We start from the raw sequence: 6,000 nt of genomic DNA on the forward strand, positions 1-6,000 counted from the left end.
GATACCAGGACCGGGTGTTTCCTGTCCTTTGCATTGCGTTACGCCTTGCTGATACTCGCAAACCCCCTCACGAGAGCTCACAAGAGTGAAGAATGGGACGTTCACAGACGCCCATCCCAACCCCTCAACGGTTCGCCGTGACAGTTTAGACCGTCAGACAAGGCGGCCTGAAGCAGCGCACCCCACGTAACCGTGACCTCCTTGTCAGTGCACTCCGACCAGCAACTGGTTGTAGCGTTATAGCACAGCAGAAGGCCAACCGGTCAAGGTCTTACAGACGGTACGGAACGGAGCGGAGGGTTCACGGCTGCGACCTGGTCAGACAGCTCCAAGACGCAGGGCAGCCCAAATATTTGTTTTCCCGTGGACGAGCATCGCACTAGGGGAACGGACGTGGACTCGAGATGGGGGCGTTGTCGTTTGCTGCAAGCACGGTCTGCAAACGTGAGCCGAATCTGGGGAAGAATTGTCTGTACAGGCGGCAGGTTGCCTTTGCGTCGACGATCCATGCGGCCCTGACGGAAATCTGCACCCGGCCAGGCCAGCAACAACGTTTTTCACAGTTCTGTATTTTTCTGCCTCTGGACTGGGCTGAGCTGAGCGGGACACGTACCCTGGCGGCTCGAGGCACTGCCTAGAGTTTAACAAAAATGTCTCCATCGCGAACGGCACCTCTATCCTAAAGCAGAAAAGCAAGGGCATGTAGACCAGTTGCAGTATACGAGACAAAAACAACTGGGATTCCGTCCCATGGAGACGCGCGCGGAAGAAAGCGTAACCAACGCCCTAGACAACCAAAGCCACGATGGCCTCCTCCCCGGACCCCGGCTGCATTCCAGCCCACGCTGCAGATGCAAGGAATGGATGTCACTCAGCAAAGAGCCAAGCCAAGATTCCATGTGGCCCCGATGAGGCTAGAGTCTCTCAACCCAATGGCTTTACTGGTCCAGGGAGGAAGAGGGTCGAGGCAGGACGCGGTAGGGTGCCACGCTATGTCCATGTCATGCATCCATCGTCGTCGGAGCTAGTGAAGCGGCCATCTCCTGCTCATTCTCGTCCAAGCTCTGGGCGAGCCGAGCGGCGTGCTGCGGTGTCAAGACAGTTGTGGCTCACCCCTAGGCCCGCCGCTATCTAGGCGCCCCGAACCCAGACAAGCGCAGTTGTCTAACGATAACCCACGCCGGTTCGTGAAGAAGCGCGCGACTTTTCTTTCGGTATAAGTGCCGCCCGTTCGCACTTGTCTGGTCTCGCATCGGCGGATGGATGGTCACGATGTCATCGACTTCTAGCAACGCTGGCAGTATCGTTCCCGGGGAGAGGGATAGGCCGAGATCCTCCATGGCACAACAGGCTCTTGGCCCATGCCGCTGCCACTATGCATACGGGGTCTCTGCAGTCACCGTCTCGGTGTAAGCGCGCCGCATCCAATAGTCCCTCCGACGTTGCATTCTCCCACTCCCATGGCTTTCCTCCTGGGAGGTGTTGACACGAGGGTCAAGGGCTGAAGGGGCTGCCGCATGTCTCACCGCGGGATTGAGAAATTCAAGGCCAGCCGAGCACGATTGGGCATGCTTGCTGGCACCCCTTGGACGGAGGCATAGAGCCGGTCCAATTGTTCAAACTTGCTCGTCATGATCCTCGTCCGCAAGCTTTTCTGATGGTACACTACTCCTCAGCACTGGGAGGCCGTGCCAAGAAAGCTTGTCCCGAGGTGACATGGGCACAGTTGACAACACGAGGGTTGACGCGGGCCAGGTTTCGCGAGGAAAGGTATGGAGGAAGAAGCGAGAGTTCTGTCAAGCTTGACTCTGTTTGCCTCATGGCTGCGGTAGCCGCTTCGAGCCAAGTCCAGCCCATGGGATCGCGGCCTTGATTGTGAAGTCTAAGGCTGCGCGATATTCCCCTCAGAGTCTCGGTCTTGGCGGGCGAGCTTGCGCACGCAGAAGCTCACCGATTTTGGAAGAGCCCCCAATGCGACCTCAACACCAGACCATCCCAGTCAAGCTGAGCGCTCGCCTACGAACTCCACTAGCAGCGCGGCATTTGCCGTGGCTGGCGTTGAGTCTAATGTGATTCTCCAGCTGAGGTACTGAGCTACCGTAGATGCCCTCCGACTCCCAAGTGAATTGCTGTACCGTAGCCTGTCTACCAATTGGAACCCTCTCCCTCGTCGAACTCTCCGCATGGATGGCGTGCCGAAGGCCATGCCAGATCAGATCATCACCAAGAGCTCCGAGGTGCGACCTTGGCAGACACTGGAGATCTTCATCACACCCCTGTCATCAATTCTCGATGGTTGAGAAGGTTGAAAACGGACGCATCGGCGGCCAAACCCCCCTCCCCTGTGTCAAATCTCCTTCCTTCCACCGTGGCCTCTCAATGCTGCGCGTGGGGTGAACGTTCACGATGCGACACCCTTCGCAGAAGACTGAGCGGGCTGAGCAGGCTGAGCAGGCTGATCTCGCCCAAATTGACAGTCTGAAGGGGGGTTCATCCTGTCCTCCTCCCTGCCGAAGGGGCCCACGCATATCGTCAAGGGGAAAACACAAGGTGGTAAGCGGCACGTCATGGCAGTGTCAAGAGCCTATAGTTGCACTCTCTTATCGTTGTTGTTTACCCGTCTTCCCTGGCATGGGCCTCAGAACAAGATTCGCAACCCGGACCTTGACGGTACCTATGTAAAGGCCAGGCCCCGGGCTATACGGTGTTTGATATAGGGCCAGGGCATGCGACGATTTGTAGCAGCGCGAATCGCAAAAGACCTTTGGCTGCCAGCCAGACGACCGACTGATCTCGGCGCCAACCGACCAGACCTCGTCCGTTGCATCTCCGTTTGCCATTGGGGTGTTCCAAGGATCCAAGGATGACGCTTCCCCGCACTTGGTTCGGCGTTTGCTGTAGCGAACATAGTGTGTAACTATTCTGAGAGGGAAACACGGTCAGAGGTCCAACGCCGCATGAGTTCCTGATATTGATGTCCCAAGTAGAGACTGGAACTTCGCCTCGTGCTAAACACGACCGCGCCGTCGCACGCACCCGGATGGGAATCAATCCCCGACTGGCTAGCCCGCTGCACCAGCGATCCAGGTGTCGAGACTTTGACAGAAACTCTATTCTCCCTTTGCCCCTGATCCTCTGCCACGGACGGAGAGGTTGGGAGCGGCCGGCCGCCCATCACGCCAATGCTTCCCCGTAAACCCGGAGCCGTGCATGCTGTTTTAAGGCCAGTATTTGACTTTTCCTCTCCGTCTTTGCGGACTCTTCTGCTTCAGGAGGCCGTGTCTCTCACACATGACAGTTTAAGCGTCTGGGGTTGCGTCCAGCACCGCCCCGACAATGGTGTAGGCAGCCCTTTGCTGCCGCCTCTTTACACCTGCGTCCAGCCTCGTCTCTTTCCCTGTTTCGCCCAGCGAACAGACCGAATGAGGTTTGATGCAGGTTCCAAGCACGCAAACACTCTCACGCGTTTGTTGCATTGCTGACTGGCGCCCTTTTGGGACCCCTGCGAAACACTGCTGAGCCCGTGCGGTGTCAGTGTCAGGACAAGCATCAAGAATAGCAAAGACGGAGAATAGTGTGTTGATGTGCCTGGTGATTCACAGGGTCTGCAATGGCCCGATAGAGCCCAGCCCAGCCCGATATGTGACTTATTCTCCGGTCATTCCTCATGACCTGACCTTACGGAACCGAACGCACGCCGCTTACTGCGTTCATGGCAAACGTGGGCGTATCTCGAGAAGCATCGTAGCGTCTGCGACGGTGATAGGACGCGGCCGGACACCGCCCCCCCGGTCTCCTCCGTACCTTATCCAGCATCTCGGTCCTACGCTGTAGACCTTGCTAGCACGCCCGCATCCTCGCGTGGGCGGCATGCCCGGATGTGGCAGCTGCTCCTTCAGTTGGACTCATCCAGCACCCCTTGGCCAATACCCCGGATAAGGTGGCTCGTGTGCGCCAACGGTTGACAGGGCCATCTAACGTGCTGTACAGGGACTGGAGTCAGGAAACCAGACAGACCGATGTGCGACGCAGATGAAGGGCTTCAGGTGGCGATGGCGGCAATCAGGAGTAGGCGCCGTAGTCATGGCCATGCAGCGAAATCTTGCTTTCGGGTCAAGCCCGCTACGTTCTCGATCCTCGGCGGTTCCATCTCCACGCAGATAGGCCTAATGGCGAGGTGCCATCGGGGCCTCTCATGTGGTTTTGATATGGGTTGGGTAAGGGGAGGTCGGCGTGTGCTGGCGTTGCATTCTACAAAAAACGGTGCGTGCACATCCTCCACCCTTCCCCCACCGGCACCGAATTGCGAATAGCTTCGTTTTTTTCTGCAACCCCTCAGGAGAGAGGGACCGGTCTGGCACCTTGACCCCAGTTCCATTGTGCAGAGCATGGGTGCGAAATCTTGGTTTTCATGGTTTCGCCCGACTAGGATGGAAACGCCTGCATGCATTTCTAGTCCTGGCATCACGCCGTCCCAAAACATCACCTTTCGCCGGACGACCTAGGCCCGTTCCTCTCCTTCATCCGGATCATCGGAATCCTGGTTCTCAAAGAATCCGTTCGAGAGTTGGCAGGTGTGCGTAGAAGCCGTGGGCCGAGTTGTCTACTTTCCAGGAGTTTCTAGCTCTCAGTTCAGTTAAGGTAAACCCCCCGGCCGGGAGACCTGTATGCACGCTAGCAGGACATGGGAGCGATGTGCTTCCGCGCCCTGGGCAGAGCCTCCATTGCGTTCCTTTTTGTAGAGACAAGTCGCCGATCAACTATCCAGATTCCGATCTCGTCGAGCTTACCGTGCCCACTCCGGCGTCCCTTGGTATAGGGGCCCCGGGTCCCACTACACATACACATGGAGCCCCCGTTTCCTTTTTTCGGCCGTGGACCGGCACCTCGCCCGGTCGATTTGAGGAAGTTTTGTGTCATTCAATAGAAGAGCCCAGGAAGGACGGACTTGTTGATCGAAACTCTTGGAACGGATAGAGGCGGGGATATAGAAATGGCGCGATACTTGCAGCTGTCATGGGGCATCAGGAGTATTGTCAAATAGTGGCACCATATTTTCCCGCCTCGGCCGGGTGCCCATTTTCTCGGCGGGCGCAGCTGGCTCACACAACTCCGGGGACTTAGTAAGAATATGAGTCGTGCCGGCCGGGGCACTCCCTTCGGTGGATTGCCGTGAACAAGGAGGCTCCGACCTTCACGATGCTTCAATATTCTAAGCTTTTCTAATCCGGAGGAAACCCTCCCCCTGGTATATCTGACCTGACACGTGTGATTGAGTTTCCTGAGGTGCTGATGGACAAGCAATCTTCAGCCGCGCTATCCGGCATCAACAAGGTCCTGGCGTGATGAACCACGGCATTCCCAACGCTTCCGTTACCGTGTCGCGAGCATGCAAAGGCATGTCGAACATGCAACACCTCGGGCTTGGGAACGCGATTCACGCTCGCGCCGGAAGCGAAACAGCGAGCTGGGTTGTCTCTGCCCCTCCTTTGCTCATCAACAGCTACCCCGCATGGGTGCTAAAGTATCGCCCAGCTTCAATTTACTTGAATTGGCAGTACGTAAGCTCTGTGCCGCAAAGTGCTGACGAAGGGGCTGATGATGCATGCAATCCGCCGAGTACGTGCCGTACCTAGTCACAGCGGTATCATAACGGTTTGTTACACGCGTCGTCGAGCTCACCTCGCAGGACCGTTCTGACGAGAAAATCCCCTTTAGAGTTTGCAACATGCCATTTGTTTCGTCAAAACTGGAACTTTGACGAAGGTGTTCATTCGCTCTCGCCGAAAAGCTGCGACATGCCACCGGGATCTCTCTTGAGTACGTGTAAGGAGGTCCTTCACATCAGTCGAGGAGGCATCTAACACGTTTCCCGATAGGAACCGCCACAACTAGTGAATACCGGCGGAGCGATGCCCATGATGCTCGCGATGATTCCATTGGTAGCTGTTCATCGTCCATCTCCCACTCTGACTCTTAACCATGCTCAGCCATTAGCCT

The sequence above is a fragment of the Colletotrichum spaethianum genome (assembly GCF_022836535.1).
Source record: "Colletotrichum spaethianum MAFF 239500 DNA, contig02, whole genome shotgun sequence".
Lineage (NCBI taxonomy): Eukaryota > Fungi > Ascomycota > Sordariomycetes > Glomerellales > Glomerellaceae > Colletotrichum > Colletotrichum spaethianum.